This window comes from Sorex araneus, chromosome 9 (genome assembly GCF_027595985.1).
Source record: "Sorex araneus isolate mSorAra2 chromosome 9, mSorAra2.pri, whole genome shotgun sequence".
In the NCBI taxonomy this organism is placed as follows: domain Eukaryota; kingdom Metazoa; phylum Chordata; class Mammalia; order Eulipotyphla; family Soricidae; genus Sorex; species Sorex araneus.
The window spans coordinates 15,800,627-15,817,070 of record NC_073310.1 but is presented as its reverse complement, the minus strand read 5'-3'; the positions used below and the strand labels follow the sequence as shown (position 1 = coordinate 15,817,070).

The window sequence follows — 16,444 nt, the reverse complement described above, 5'->3', positions numbered from 1 at the left end:
TAACTCCGCCGTAGAAGATATTGTTATCATACCCTCACATATTTGTGGGTAACTAATGAGCAGCAGACAGGAACAGATGTTTCTGGAAACAGCCACAGAGCTTGAGCCTTGGTTAAGGAACCGAGAGCCGCAGCTCCTGCTCAGGCCGAGGGTCTCAGCCTGGAGAGAGGATAGAAAGTTCCGGTATTCCCTAGTGAATTCTCATTAGGTCATCCTAGCCACTGAATGCCCAGTGGAGCCCTTCTTAATCGACTGTATCACTGTCACTGTCACTATCATCTCGTTGTTCGTCAATTTACTCGAGTGGGCACCAGTAACGTCTCTATTACACTCAGCCCTGAGATTTTATCAGCCTCTCCTTACTCATCTTTCCCAACGATTGGAGGCTCTTACAGGGTCAGGGGAATGAGACCTACTGTTTCTGTTTTTGGCATATCGAATACGCCACGGGGAGCTTGCCAAGCTCTGCCGTGCAGGTAGGATACTCTCAGTAGCTTGCCAGACTCTCCAAGATGTATGTATATATCCATTACTGTATTTTGGATATGAATACACCCTGGGAGCTTGCCAGGCTCTCCCAAGTGGACAATGGACTCTTTGTAGCTTTTCAGGTTCTCTAAAAGGGAGAACTAGGCTATTAGCTTGGTTTTATAGTCTCTGGATGTTGGCTGTTGTTGGGATTACACAGCGCCAGGGACAGTCTCTGGGTGTGACTGCCTAGCTACTGGAAAATGGGGGATCTGGGTGGAAGAGGCCCAGTCCCAATCCAAGCAGCCTTAGCGATCTCGGCCCGGGTCCCACACACCTGGGTTCCTCTGCCGGCTCCCCCATGCCCTTCTTAATGACAGAACCTAAAAGTTCAAGGTGCCCCCATCTTTTTCTCAACCCTTAGCACTCCTCCCTCTGTATGCAAATGGTTTATGAGGGTAGGTGTTAGAAAAACAGTCTGAAAATCCTTGAAGATGACTCAGAAAACAGGATTGAGCTCAGAGTAGATCTAGAGTCCTAGGACCCTGTTCAGAATCGCCTTGTTACAGGCGTTGAAGAGAGTGTGTACAGCACACGTCTGAGGTGCTGCGTCTTGGAGTGGTTGCCCTTTTTTTTCATCCTTACTCTTCAGGAGTTTATCAGTGCATTGAGAAAATAGGGTTGAGGCCTAGGCAAACAGCATCCTCCCCGGAGACAGTGTTAAAGGTGCCGCTGTAAAATTCCTAGGAGGGAGAAGCATGAGGATCCAAAGTATTTTTCTGGCCTCCGGGGGAACCTTTGAACAGGGGAGATTTGTCAGGGATAGGGTGGCACCGATGATGAGGGACACATGAAAAAAAGACAACTTATTACTAGGCCAGCCTCTGCGAGGGATGATAGCATGATTGATTAGCCTGCAGGGGTTGTTCTGGGGAGTCGGTAGTAAGATTAGTATGAAAACCAGGCCAGTGAACAGGAACTCCTGACGTTTTGAAATGTAGGAGTGAGACGTTTCAGATAGAGCGCTAAGGAAGATTAGCTGATTGGGAAGGCAGTGACAAACTGTGACAGAGGACTGGAGGATTGATTAGAAGCTTTGGGGCTGGGACTTTGGCAGACTCAGTATAATATTCAGATTTCCTTTTTGTGTCAGGTTGGTTTGGGGGGGTGGTGCTCCCAAGAAGTGCTCAGAGGACTTGGGGCCATTCCTGGCGCTGTTCAGCCAACTGGGTTGGACTACTGGATCTGATCCTGCTTGGGTCCTGCAGTGCCAGATACCAGCCTGGGGCACACCTGGAAGTACTCAGAGGACTGTGCTGTTGGATCAAACAGGGGTCCTGTGCCTGGTGCCCCCAGCTCCTGTGCCATCTCCCCCGACCATTGTGTCCATGTTCCATAAGTTGTGCTTTCCAGTGAATGCTCATTTCATCCGGGTGGAATGTGTTGGCAGGGATTTATTTACAATTATTTCCTTATTTCCTTTCTCATGATGGTAGGGTGTATGTTGGTAATGCCTCCTTTTGTTTCTGTTCCTGGTCATTTGTGTTTTGCCTCTGGAAACCCCATCCCTCTTTCTGGATCATTCTACCTAGAGATTGATTTTCTTGATTTTTTTCTTTTAATTTGTTGTTTGTTTTGCCATACCTGGCAGGGCTCAGGGCTTATCCCCGGCTTTTTACAGTACATTTCCAAATTAGGTAATGAGATACCTCGCAGTTCCTTATTTTTCAGTATGTCTTTGGTTATTTGGGGATCTCTTCTGATTCCATACAAACTTTGTTACAGATTGTTCTAAGTCCTTTAAGAATTTGATCTGAATTTGAATGGGGGAATGCATTGAATCTATATGATCATGTAGGTAGGATGTACGTTTTGACAATGTTGATTCTTCCAATTCTTGAGCATGGATTATTTTTTTTTATTTCCTAATGTCTTCTTTTATCTCTTCCTAAGTGATTTAGAGTTTTTATGATATAGATCTCCATGTCTTTTGTTAAGTTGATTCCTAGGTACTTGATGATTTTAACACTGTTTTGAACAGGATGGACTCTTTGATTGCATTCTTCTCTGGTTCATTATTGGCATATAAGAATGCATTTAATTTTTATGTATTGACTTGATAGCCAGCCACTGTGCTATCTTGTTTCTAGGGTCTTCTCTATCTACTATCATGTCACCTGCAGATAGTGATAATTTAACTCTTTTTCCAATTTAGAACTTTATCTTTTCTCTTTCCTGATTGCTGTAGATAGGACTTCTAATACTATGTTGAATAATAGTATATACAGTATAGTATATATATTCCCTATTCTTTAGGAAATGCTTTCAGGTTTTCAACATTTAGAGTAATACTGCCTCTGGGTTTGTAATATATGGCTGCTACTAGCTTGAAGGTTCCTTCACCCTGTTTTTGTTGAGGGTTTTGATATGAATGGCTGTTGAATCTTATCAAAAGTTTCTTTGCATCGATTAATATGGCAATATGCTTTTTAGCTTTCATTTTACTGATGCGATGTATTATGTTAATTGATTTGCATATGTTGAACGATTATCTTGGTTTTTTTAAAGAATCGACTTTTACTTTCATTATTTTTTAAGTGCTTGTCAGGTTACTAGTTTATTTTTGTTTTTCTCATTTCTTTATTTCTACTCACTTTGGCTATTATGTTTTCTTTATCTTTGTTGAGTTCAAAGTATTTCTAAAATAATTTGTGGCTTTCCTCTAAACCCTGTGTTGTTCAGACATGTTGCTTAATTTTAAAACATTTGGGATTTTTCTATGCACATCATTGTTATATAATTCTAATTTCATGTCATTGTGGTCAGAAAACATGTACTTTGTAGGATTTCCTCAGGTACAGAGCCCCTAGTAATAGAGTTCAGTTAGGTCCCGCTAAGTTGAAGCTGTTTTCATTGCCTTTGTTTCTATTTTTTTTTAATCTGTATGTTTTGCCAATTGGTACGAAGGAAATGGTTAAAATTTCTAGTATTCATTGTGGATTTGTTTGTCCTTCTTTTAATTCTTTGAAACTTTGCTTCCTGTAATTTGAAACTCTTTGGGTGAATATTCATCTGTGATCATTTTGTATTCCCGACAGATTGGCCCTTTTATCATTACGGAATGTTCCCTTTTTTATCATTGTCCATGCCTTTCTGCCCTGAGGTCTGCTTTCTATGATATGCATATTCCCACTCCAGCTTCGTTATGTTTATTGCTTATGTGGTTCGTCTTTCCCCATCTCTTTACTTACCCTCCTTCTGTGTCCTTATATTTAAAGTTTATTGAGTACACATGACATATAGTTGGAACTTGCATATTTTTTAAAGATTTTGATAATTATGGTCTTCTAACTAGAGAATTTTATTCTTTTAAATTTTCTCTAATTATTGTTTTTGCTATTTTTGGGCCTATGATTTTTCTGTTACTGTTTGTTTGTCCCATATAATTTGTTCTTTGTTCTTACTTCTTTGGGTTGACTTAATGACGTATCCTTAATTTTTATTTTTCATGCCTCTGCATTGACTTTTAATGCTTCCTCTGTGAGATTAAATTATATATCGTTAACTTCTACCAACTTTCCTTTACATAATATTTTACCAATGCTTGTAAAATATAGGTACCATCCAAACATACAGATCTTTTTACTCCCAATTTACTTTCTATTTACTCCCTATTCATATTCATCTATAGTTTAGCTGTCATATAACTCCACTATATCACTGTCATCCCGTTGCTCATCGATTTGCTCGAGTAGGCACCAGTAACATCTCCATTGTGAGACTTGTTGTTACTGCTTTTGGCATATTGAATATGCCACGGGAAGCTTGCCAGACTCTGCCATGCGGGTGAGATACTGTCGGTAGCTTGCCGGGCTCTCTGAGAGGTTATGTAACTTATTTTAAATAATTAAAAGGAAAAATAATATCTTATGTTTAACAACATAGTTATTAAGTTAGGGTGTTAATATTCATTTCTAAAGATCTGAGTCTCTATTTGGTATAACTTTCCTTCAGCCTGAAGAATCTCCTTTAGCCTCTTTTCTGATGCAGGTCTCCTAATTTCATTTTTCCTCTTTTAAATGTTTTCCTGAGGGCTGGAGAAATAGCACAGGGTTCAGGTGCTTTTTTTACATGAAACTCACCCTAATTTGATCCCTGACACTGTATATGGTTCCCTAAAGCACCACCAGTGGTAATTTCTGAGCATAGAGCCAAGGGTGATACCTAAACACAGCTGAGAATAACCCCAAAATAACCCAAAATTCACAAAGCATTTTTGCTGGACACAGAACCCTAAGTTGATAGTATTTTCCCCTCTTTCAGCAATCCAGGGCAGATTTCCTCTGTTTATTGGTCCCCATTTATTCTGATAAGAAGTCTTTAAATTAATCATTTGTATGGCATGTGCTTTTTTTTTCTTGCTGATTTTATGGATTTTCTGTCATTTTGGTTCTTAGTAGTTGAACTATACTACACCTATCTCCTCTATTTTGTCCTTCCTGCAGTTCTTTGAACTGCAGAATTTGTGTGTAACGTGTAATCTTTCATAGATTTAAGGAAAGATCTATTACTTTTCATCTATTTACTCTTTTCTCTTTCTTTTTAGGAGAGGGTATTACTTTAGGCACTTTTATATCTTCCTGAATATTACTATTTTTTCTTTATTCTATAGATTTGAGATTTTCTATTACTCTGTCTTCAAGCTCACCAACTCTTCTGTTATCTGCAGTCTGGTCTTGAGCCCATCCATCCAGCGATGCAGTTGAAAATCCCCTAAGTCTGTTCTCCCTCCTGTCACCAACTGCTAGTGTAGGGACCTCAGGGCTACCCTACTAATGCATGATTCATGAGAAAGCGTCTCGGAATCCACTGAAAGCTGTTGTGCTCACAGTTCTGGTTTATTTCAGTAAAAAATATAGATTAAAATCAGCAAGAGAAGAGACACAGGTGTTGGACCCAGGCAAATGACAAGCACAAAGACTTCTCGTGGCTGAGTCATGTACAGCGCTGACCTTTCTAAGCAACAGTATGCCCTGACACGCCCAGGCTGTCCTCAGACTCAGACCCACATAAGCCTTGATATCCGGAGCTCCTGTTGGACCTCGATTCTGTGGCTAGAGTTGATCACTTGCCCGGATTATCTGGGTTTTCAGTCCTTCTGGAGGTTGAACCATATACCTTTACCTTAAATCACCGTTTTGGCAGACTCTCAGCCACTGGTCATGCCCTCGGGTAAACAAAGACACTCCGGGGCTGCACATTGCCAGAAATTTAGAAATTGTTTCCCACTACTGAGGCCAAACACCAGACCTCTGTTTGGACAAGTTGATGCTTTATGATAAAGGTGAAATTTTAGTTTTATATCTACATATTTTATTTCATACATACATGGTCATTGTTAGCTCTAGAACTTTTCTCTGATTGATTGATTGATTGCTTTTTGGGTCACACCTGGTGATGCACAGGGGTTACTCCTGGCTCTGCACTCAGGAATTACTCCTGACAGTGCTCAGAGGACCATATGGGATGCTGGGAATCGAACCCAGCTCGGCTGCGTGCAAGGCAAATGCCCTACCCGCTGTGCTATCGCTCCAGCCCCAACTTTTCTCTCTTTTAATCAGCGCTTAAATTTTTCTGTTAACATTTTGTGTTTAGGGGCTAGAGAAAGAGTCCAGCGGGTGACCCAGATTCAATCCCCGGCACCACCTGTGGCCCCGCAAACCCCAGTAGGAGTGATCCCTGAGCTCAGAGACAGGAGAAACCCCTGAGCACAGTGGTGTGTGGCCCAAAAGAAGCAAACACTCACCCACACCCCCCAAATGTATATGTTTATTTGTTGCATTATTTGTAACATAGCTGAGCATTATTTTGAAATCTTTGATTTTGTTTGGGGGCTTTGTCCAGTGCTTCTGCTCCTCCTGGCTCTGTGCTCAAAGGTTACTTCAAGCTAAAATGTGGGAACAGAGATCTCAGGGATCCACACACCAGAAATAAAATTGAATTTGGAGCTTGAATTCAGCCAAGTTAACTGGTAAAGCAATGCAGGGGGGATCATGTGTTGCTGGCCATCAAATTGTTCCTTCCACATGCAAAGTATGCTTTGAAAACACTTAGCCGTTGAGCTATTTCTCTCGCCCATCAGAAATTTTTTTAATATTTCCTACTGATTCTAGGGGCCAAAGCAATAGTACAGTAGGTAGGTTGTTTGCTTTGCACACAGCCAACCCAGGCTCAATCTCCAGCATCCCATATGCCCCCCGCCCCCCGTGAGTAGGTCCTGATTGCAGAGGCCAGGAGTAACCAACCCCTGAGCATCACCCAAACCAAAACCAAACTTTTTTTTTTTTCCTACCGATTCTGTGTGAGTCCTCTCAGAGATAGATCCTTATTGAATGCCTGTTTGGTTGATGTTATTTTGTCACAGTTGAGTACAGTTCATACAGCACACAATTTACCTACTTAATATGTATAATTCAGCGTTTTCAGTGTAGTCACAGAGTTGGGCATTGATTACCTCTTGGCTGAAGCATTAATGACAGTTCGTTGTTTCATTTTCCAGTGCCTAATACAGAAGTATTATTATAATACTCTGAACAGCACTTTAGAAAGAGTCTGAATTTAGGGCCAGGAGATGATAGTACAGCGGTTTGGTTACATGTCTAGCAGGCACCTGCTCTGAGTTCAGTCACGTGCTCTCCTGACTATCACTGGGTGCGACCCTGGACGCCCCTGAGCTTTGCTAGGTGTGGCCCCTGGTGATTGCAGGCACTGCAGAGCCTGAGTAACTCATCCCTTGGGTCCTAGCATTGAACCACTGGCTGAGCGTCACCAGGAGTGACCCCTAAATCCCCTGAATACTACTTGGGAGGTGTCTGCCAGCAAAAATAATAAGACTCTAAATTCTGAATTCTCAGAACAGTTTTGTTTTGACTGTTGTTTTACCAGTTAACGTGGCTTAATTCAAGCTCTAAATTCAGTCTTCTATAATGGCGAGTGGCCCCTGATCTCACCTTTGAATTTTACGTGGGCCACATGCATAGTTTAGGAGCTAGGCAGGGATTTAGCTCAGTATTCCAGTCTCACCTACCAGGGCTCTCTCTGGGATTTCCTCTCTGGTTCTTCAAGACTGTGTGTTTCTCCCTATTAGATTTTCCCTCTCAGAACATGACACTTATTGGGGCTTGCCTTCTGGCCTCGGAAATACATCCATGCCTTCTGACACTTCCAAACTGGAAACTTGGCCAATGCTATTGCCTTCTTCAAAGGGTTTCCACTCTATCCTCCCTGCAGTTTCTCACTGTTTTGTGTGCACCCCATGCCTTTAGATTTCTTCTACCACCAACGTAATCTCTGTTACTGACAGGAGAGCTGTTGCAAAATGAGCTTCTCCACTATTACTGGAAGCAGAGAGCCTATTCAGTTTCAACCCAGTGCAACTCAACTGGCACCTTTTTTCTCTACCGGAAGACCAATGATGATTTCTTTATGGCTGAAATAGTTCTAAATTTCCCTAGTCAGTGTGTAGCATTTGGCCTGCTCTCCGAATTGTATCTTAAAATTTTCTTGTCGGGGGGCTGGAGCAATAGCACAGTGGGTAGGGCGTTTGCCTTGCACGCAGCCGACCCGGGTTCGATTCCCAGCATCCTATATGATCCCCCGAGCACCACCAAGAGTAATTCCTGAATGTAGAGCCAGGAGTAATCCCTGAGCACCGCCGGGTGTGACCCAAAAAGCAAAACTTAAATAAAATTCTTGTCCTATACCAGAGAGATATACAGGGGGAAAGTGCTTGTCTTGCATGTGACTGACCCCAATTTAATCCCAGACACTGCTAATGATTCCCCAAGAACTTCCAGGAGTGAGCCCTGAATACACAGCCAGGCGTGTACCCTGAGCACCACCAGGTTTGACCCCAATTCTCCTTCCAAAAAAAACTTCTCTTTTGGATTCTGTGAAGCATCACTGTCCTGACTTTCTTCTTGCCTGTTCTTTGGTACCTTCTTCATTGGTATTTCTTGTCCCCTTAAAATCTTTTTGTAAATGTGAGTCTTTCCAGACCTTTTGACTATGTACATAAAGACATGGCAGTACAATCCTATATATAAACATACATATGTGTGTACAGATTGCCCCTATTTTTAAAATTTGGGTCGTGATCATAATTGATTTATTTTCTGTAGCCTACTTTTTCTATCCTTCCTTCTCTTACAGTCACTGTAGTCCCAAATAGAACCTCTCATGTGCAGGGAGACACTCAATACATATTCTTAAGGTTAGATGGAGTCCAAGATGTGGACTTATACCAAGATGTGCCAGGTGAGTGGGAGCCCTTGGAAAGAAGCAGAAATGCCAAGAGGAAGAATGTGTAGTAAGAAGCATATGGTCCATTTGATTTTGAACATATCCAATATGGTTTTTTGGATTTTCTTTTCTCTCTCTTTTTTTTTTCTCTTTTTTGCTTTTTTTGGCTCACACCCAGTGATGCACAGGGGTTATTCCTCGCTCTGCACTCAGGAATTATTCCTGGCAGTGCTCAGGGGACGATATGGGATGCTGAGAATCGAATCCAGGTTGGCCGCGTGCAAGGCAAACACCCTACCCGCTGTGCTATCGCTCCAGCCCCCCAATATGTATTTCTCTTAATGTAAGGTGAGCAAATGGGACTGGAATTGGGTATTCACATGACATTGTCCTAAAGGCACCTATGAGATATGGCAGGAAAACTGGCCGGTTGACTGAGCTAGGATCCTAAGTGGAGGGGTTTTAGGTGGAGCTGAAAGAGAATAAAGCTTCAGGAGCTTGAGGGTGCGTGGTTTTTGGGTTGTTTTTTTTTTCAAAAGAGACAAGGAAAATGGGATTGGCATCACTAAGAATTACCCTTGACAATAGACATTTCCTGTGCTTATCTGGGGGGGGGAAGCAAGTGGATAGAACTTGTGTAAAATAGAGTAAAAGACATAGACAAGAAATTATTGTCACCAAAGATGGGTACTTATTACCCATTGATTTCATGTAAAATAAAATCAGGCATGGCCAGGGAGATAGTTCAAAGGGCTGGAACACATGCTTGTCGTGTTTTGATTGCATGGTTCCCCGAGCACCACTGGGTGTAACCCCTGAGCACTGCACTGGAAGTAGCCCCCCAAGCACTGCCAGGTGTACCCCCCCACCCCAAATAGTAGCAAAATAAAAAGTTAAGCAAGTCAAAGGATTTTGGCTCTTCTGATTTCTTACCCATAGCATCAAATAGCATCACAGTGGAGTTCATGCCCGATTCCATCAGCTTAATCAATGGCTGAATAAATAGCAGTACTCCTACACTAAAAATAATAATAATAATATTGTTGGCTCCAAGGCTTGGAAGCTGGCCTCACATGCTGGATGGAGGAAGGGGCAGCTCACATAGAAAAGAGAACACCAAATAAAGTGTGGTTTGAGGACCTGCACGGGATGGGAGATGCGTACTGAAAATAGAATATAGACCAAACACGAATGGCCACGCGCAGTACCTTTGTTGCAATCCACAGCACCCAAAAGGAGAGAGAGATCAAAAGGGAATGCACTGCAACAGAGGTGGGGTGGGATGGGGTGGATGGGGTGGGAGGGTGGGAGGGATACAGGGAACACTGGTGGAGGGAACTGGGCACTGGTGGAGGGGTGGGGGGATGGGGTGGGAGGGTGGGAGGGATAGTGGGAACACTGGTAGAGGGAACTGGGCACTGGTGGAGGGATGTAAACAAAATGCAATCATGAAAGCGCATAAGTTTGTAACTGTAACTCATGGTGATTCACTAATTAAAAAATATTTAAAAATAAATAAATATAATAATAATATCAATAATAATAAACTAGCGTCACCATTTACATGTCCCTTTCTGCTGTAAACAATGATGGCTGCAGAATGGGTGTGGGGTCTGTCTTTCTTATGCTCTAATTTAGACCGTGTGGAGCCAAACTAGTCCATCCAGAGAGTCAGCCCTCTGTTAAATGCCTCCCACTCTGACCCTCATAAATCTTCTCATCCAGTGAAGGGCCAGACAGGGCTGTCTCTCAGCTGACTCTGAGAAAAACCATGAGGAGCAAAGTGACGAAGAAATGCAGGGGGATGATTTGGTTGTTTTTTTTTTTCTGGTCTCATTCTCATTTCTGCTTTCTTTTTCTTTTTCTCTTTCTTTCATTTCCCCTTTCTCCTCTCTGGAGGTAGGCATTCATCTTGCTTGACCCCAGGCCCCCTGGAATACCTGCAGAGGTGACCCCATTGCAGGAATGAAGCCCGCAGACACCACGCTGGGACTGGGTCTATTTCTCATTGGGGTCTAATCGGAGCGAGGCAAACGCTGCTCACCCCCAGCCCCCACAGGCCCCGAGCTCTGTCGTCAACCTGTGTGAAATGGTGGAAACGTAAAATCACTCTCAATTTTGAGCCAAAGCCACATTTTCTATTTAGAAAACAGCAGATTTGAAAAAAAAAAGGAAGGGACCTGGGGATAGCATTCTTTCCTTCAGTTCTCTCTCTTAACAATGATTTTGCCCAATAAATATTCATTGAACAGATGTTATCGGAGAGGTATGGCTCTGTCGTTTCATAAAAGAAACATTCATGAAATGATCAGTGTTTCATAAATTTATCAGGTCCACATCAAGCCCCTACCCAGGGTCTTTCATGCCACAGACATATGTGGAGACCTGCCCTGTGTCCTGTGTTTCTATTTATTTTCATAGTTAATCCCCTCTGCAGCCCTGTGAGATGGGGGGGAGGGGGGCACAGCAACCCATTTTACTCGGGATAAAATCAAAGCCCAGGAAGGTAGGAAACACTTGACTCGTGTCATCGCTCCAGGATCCCCGAGCTGCTTGGCCTCTTTCCATGGATGTTTTCAAACCCATCGTAGGAGTCACCTACTGGAGTCAAGTTGGGTAGCTGTTGTACCTTTCCTCTTATCTACAGCACCACGGGACAATAGGTGGCACAATCCGTGACTCTAGAATGATTTCAGAAACATCACCCAAATGACTTCTGTGCTGATCATATTTAAACACTAAAGTCTGGCCATTTAAATCCGAAAACTTAGAATCCCCAAGAAGCAGCAAATAGGATCATGCATTATCTAGATAACATACAGATATTTGACACCTTAATTATATGGTGTCAACTATAAGCTCCTAAATAGATTTTTGTCAATCCAGTCACTACTGTGAACATATGAAAAAGTCAATATACTAAAGAATCTTCAGTCAGTGTTTGTTTGGTCAGAGGAGACATACTCTGTGATAAAACGATAGCTTTCTAGTTATTGCCTTTTCATTTTGTCATGTGTTGGACCAGATCTGGCGATGCTCAGGGCTTATTCCTGGCTCTGTGCTCAGGGCTCACCCCTGGTGGGGCTTAGGGGACCCTGTGCAGTGCCAGGGGTCGAACCCAGGCTGAGGACTATCTAGCCTTGCATTTCCATTTTTATAGATTAGGTTTTCTATTGGACTGGAGCCATAGCACAGCGAGTAGGGCGTTTGCCTTGCACGCGGCCAACTTGGGTTCAATTCCTCCATCCCTCTTGGAGAGCCTTTCAAGCTACTGAGAGTATCCTTCCTGCACGGCAGAGCCTGGCAAGCTACTCATGACCTATTTGATATGCCAAAAACAGTAACAACAAGTCTCACAATGGAGACGTTACTGGTGCCCACTCGAGCAAATCGGTGAACAACGGGATGACAGTGCTACAGTGCAGGTTTTCTGTATTTCTGTATGTAAAACCTCACCTTAGGGGTAAAGGTTTACAATAATTGTCAGCAAAATTCAATTGATTTAAAAATTAAGTCACCCTCATTGATTATTTCTCATTGGAAATTCACAGTGTCATTAATGGGAGCCTCTTCAAAGGAACGGCCTTAAATGTCAAGGGTCTGCAAAGCCTCACATAGTTCTTGGTCTCGTCACGTGGTCCCTTCTGTTTGTGTCTAGTACTTGCATGCCCACCTGCCAGCCCTGTGAGAAGCTGTTCTCTTTCTCTCCCTCTGATGGAGATCCAGGCGTTGACACTTGTCTGTGACTCTCTCAGAGTTAGAGGGCAGGACACAGAGTTGAGGCAGAACTTCTAGTCCCTTGGTGCTGGGGCTGTCGCTCCAGCTGCGAAACCAAATTCCCACCGGCTCGGTGGCATCCAAATGGAGCCAGGTCAGGATGACCCGGCCTGTCTCGTAAAGCCTCCCATCTTCCTTCCTCCCCATCCACCCCTCCCTCACCCCCCAAACGCAGGGAGCTGAAAAAGAGGATGCACCCCTGGGAGTCTGCCTTGAAGCCTTCCTCTCCCCTTAGAGGTGGCCAGGAGCTCACAGGCAACATCGGGGGACCAGCTCTTTCTGACTCCTGGAGAAGCTCTTGACTCCCTGTCACCTGTACTGAACCAGGGCCCTCGGCGTCCGGATTACACTTAGCCCTCACCACAAAGCTCTGCGTTAGGCCTGGCAGTCCAAGGACTGACCCCAGTTCCTGTCATTCGTAACTCCACGCTTGGGTCTTCTCCCCCGCAGCCCTCGGCCTTCGCTCGGGCCCCCCCACATTCACCGAGGGGTTCATGCCGGTGCAGGAGACGACACGACATAGCCTCATAATTCTCATGATCTCGGAAGCCACGCCGTACACCGCCCTCATGCAGTTCCAGGGAAACCAGGAAGTCCCAAGAGCATGAATCTGACACTGAAGTCGGTTTCTCCTAGACTACAGGAATAAGTGAACGAGAACGTCCCCTTCCCCTGCTTGGAAAGAGAAATGAGACGTGGAGCCCATCCACCGAAACAGGAGCCTGTTCTGATGGAGCACCAGAGCGCTGGCAGAAAATGATTCAGACCCTCATTAGGCTTTTGACACGCACATCCCACGGCGGGGCCCCACACCTATCAGTGCCTAATAAATATTAATAATATTTATTCGCTCCTTGAGGTCAAGATTTGTCACCCGGCTTGTCTAGACATTGCTGTTTAAAAGGAGCTGTGATTTGCTTACAGATACAGCGCGTCCATAAACCTGGGAGCGGAGGTGGCCGGGGCCGTAAATCTCGGTCAGACGGTACTTTGGACGGTGGCGAGCGAAGCTGCAGAACTGTTGTTGGAATAATGAAGTGGGTGCCCGCTGCCAGGCCCCTGAGTCCCGTCTTCAGCCAGCAGCGTCTAGCAGTAAATTAGCTTATGTTTCAGCTTGGCAGTTGGCACTTGGTTCATTTGTAGATGCTAATTGTAATCTGATGTTATCAGCAGCAGGTAATTGAAATGGGCTTGATGAATTACTTAATTTGTTTTAATAGCTGAGTCTTCAAGAACTGAATAAAGAAGATAAGGTGATCGGGAAGCAAGAACGCGGCCGCTCCGTCTTTCTAATTAGTGCTTGGAGGTTGTTCCTTCTTTACACAAACGGTTATGAACATGGTGAGGCTGAATGGGTTTATGAGTCAAATGCCCCCATGGGGGGCATTTCCTGCCCGCCAGCCGGGCCCTGAGCATTGATAACACTTCTCTCAGGACTTCAGAAAGGGATCCTTGAGCGACCACTTCAGAGAACATTGATTTCAGGACACGGTTCCGTTTGCCCACACTTGGTCGGGTACTGCATGTGGGGTCTGTATGTACTGCGTGTACTGCCTCTTTGGCATCCACCTCCCTTCAGCTCTCATCTGGGGCCACTTCCTGTGGCAGGGGTGTAGGGGGAGATGGGGGGGGGGGAAGTCTCCCAATGTTAATGATTGGCTACTGCCACGCACACCTGGCACTGACACTCCCCCCCGCCCCACACACACACACCTGCCTGACCCTAAATCTCTCCATCTGCAGCAACTCCTGTGTTGCCCTGTGCTTGGCCGGCCCGAGTGGGTTACAGATGTGACCTGGGTTTTGCCATCTGTGCTGGACCCGGCACGCTGGACCTTTGCCACATGACTTACAATGAGCTCTGGGGGTCTTTTCTTCTGGAATCATTTGGCTCTGCCCGGAGTCTCCTGTTCGCTCCTTAAGGAATCCATCTGTTCCGGGGGATGACTTTGGAGGAATTTAATTTTGACTGATTTGTTTTTGAAAGCCGAAATAACAGCCGAAAATGGTGCTCATCAGAATCTGGTCTCCGAGGCAGACATTTGGAGATGATAAAAAACAAGTGATTTGAATCACCTCTGTGCTTCTCCTCCACGGCGAGTTCTGTTTCAGACGGCTTATGGTTGGGATATTCCGGGTCTCTAGGCCACCAGCACGGTGGCGGCAGTCAAGTGCCTTTGATGGGATGGAGGGGCATCGCGGGGGCTTTGGTGATCTGGAGCCGACTGGTAGCTGCGTGGCATGCTCATTTGGGGTAAATGTGCGTTTTGCTCATTTTGTGAAATTGAGTTGTATACTTAGGGCCTTTCTGACTATTTGTTATACTCTAATTAAAGGTTTATTTTAGTCCTGAGAATGCCGCTTTCCCAAGCATGTTGAACATATCCACAGGCTGTTTTCTCGGCTTGCCGCCGTCTCTTGGCCTGGCCCCTTCCAACAGTTCCTCCATTCCGGTCTCCCAGCTTCCCCGGCTCATTTTCCACGCTGCTGCCTCAGTGGTCCTGGAAGCCTCAGCTGCTTAATCTTCTCACGCCACTTCTGTACTGAAAACCCTGCGGTGTTTTGGAAGGGGCCTGGGGGTGGGGGGGCTAGGGACTTGGCTCAGAGGCCGAGCACTCGCCTTGTAAGCGTCGGGCCCCGAGCCTGAGTCCCCAGCATTGCCAAATCATAATGCTAATTCAAAATAATAATAATAAAAAAAACATCCAGGAAACTTGACTCTCAAGCCTGGCCCCCGTCTGTAGTTATTTAGTCATTTTTTTCCTGTTCTCACGCCTCACACTCACTGTTCTCATCGACTGAGAGTGCGTTCATGCCTCAATCTTCCTCATGCCGTTTCTTCCACTTAGACTGTCTTCCTCCTCCTGTCGAGCCTGTGGAGTCCATTATTCAATCAAGTGTCACTCTGCTCGAGCCTGGCAGGAGATGGTGCTCATCTGTTTTCGTGGTGCTCATCTGTTTTCCTCTTATATTTCCTCCATGACTCTGATGATGTGTTAAATTATTTACCAGCTGCTAAGAGTGGGCACATTATATATATTATATATATGTATATACATATATATATATGTGTGTATATCACTGTCACTGTCATCCCGTTGCTCATAGATTTGCTCTAGTGGGCACCAGTAACGTCTCTCATTGAGAGACTTATTGTTACTGTTTTTGGCATATCCAATATGCACGGGTAGCTTGCCAGGCTCTGCCATGCGGGCTTGATACTCTCGGTAGCTTGCTGGGCTCTCTTAGTAGTAGAAGTAGTTGAACTGGAGCAATAGTGCAACAGGTAGGGCATTTGCCTTGCACGCGGTCGACCCGGGTTCGATTCCTCCATCCCTCTCAGAGAGCCCGGCAAGCTACCAAGAGTATCCCACCATATCGTGGCATATTCGATATGCCAAAAACAGTAACAAGTCTCACAGTGGAGACGTTACCGGTGCCCGCTCGAGCAAATCGATGAACTACGGAATGTCAGTGCTCCAGTGCTACGGTAGTAGTTGCATGCAGCCTAATCACCTGGCAGCTGATGCTGGTCCGTGGTAGGTCCACTGTGTCTGTATCCTCAATCTGTGAAGGAAGGAGAGAGTCGAGCACTGTGGAGAGACCCAGGAACCAATAACTGGAGTCCCCCATTTAGGCGGTCCCTTCCCTCCTCCAGACACACTGTGTCCACCCATTTGTGTCTTCCTGCCTCCGCTAAGTCCAGGGATTGTTCCTGCTGCTCCTAAGTCCGTCACCCGGGAAGAATCACTCTGGAAAGCAGTGGCAGTTTCTGTACCATTTTACAGCCCATCCGTGTAAATGATCCTCTAACACTCCGTGGGACTCTACAAAGCCTAAAATTCTTTCATTCCCCACTGCCCCGTGGAATGACAATGCATCTGGAAGCGGGAACGTG

At 44.9% G+C, this 16,444-nt stretch overlaps 1 protein-coding gene across 2 annotated transcripts in view; it reads left to right on the top strand.

Moving 5' to 3' along the window:
- Positions 1-16,444, top strand: part of TTC28 (tetratricopeptide repeat domain 28) — a 724,018-nt gene that overhangs the window by 550,274 nt on the left and 157,300 nt on the right. The window lies entirely within an intron of this gene.